Here is a 256-nt window from a genome sequence, read left to right on the forward strand (position 1 = left end):
AGCAAACTCATAGCACTTACTTTTTGAAGTAACCCCTATTTAAAGTAAAAAATAAAATAAAAATAAAAATAACTTTTCAAACATGTTATGCTCTTCGCTGGTTATAGTGTTATGTTTAGAATTATCATTTTAATACATTAGTTTTAATTTACGTTTCGCCAACATAGTAAAAATGTCAGTAAATAGCGGCACCATGTGGTCGTGTACTTGCGTGTTTTAGCATACTCGACAATTCAGCCAATCCGCGAAGAGAATA

The sequence above is a fragment of the Corythoichthys intestinalis genome, chromosome 21 (assembly GCF_030265065.1).
Source record: "Corythoichthys intestinalis isolate RoL2023-P3 chromosome 21, ASM3026506v1, whole genome shotgun sequence".
Taxonomy (NCBI): Eukaryota; Metazoa; Chordata; class Actinopteri; order Syngnathiformes; family Syngnathidae; genus Corythoichthys; species Corythoichthys intestinalis.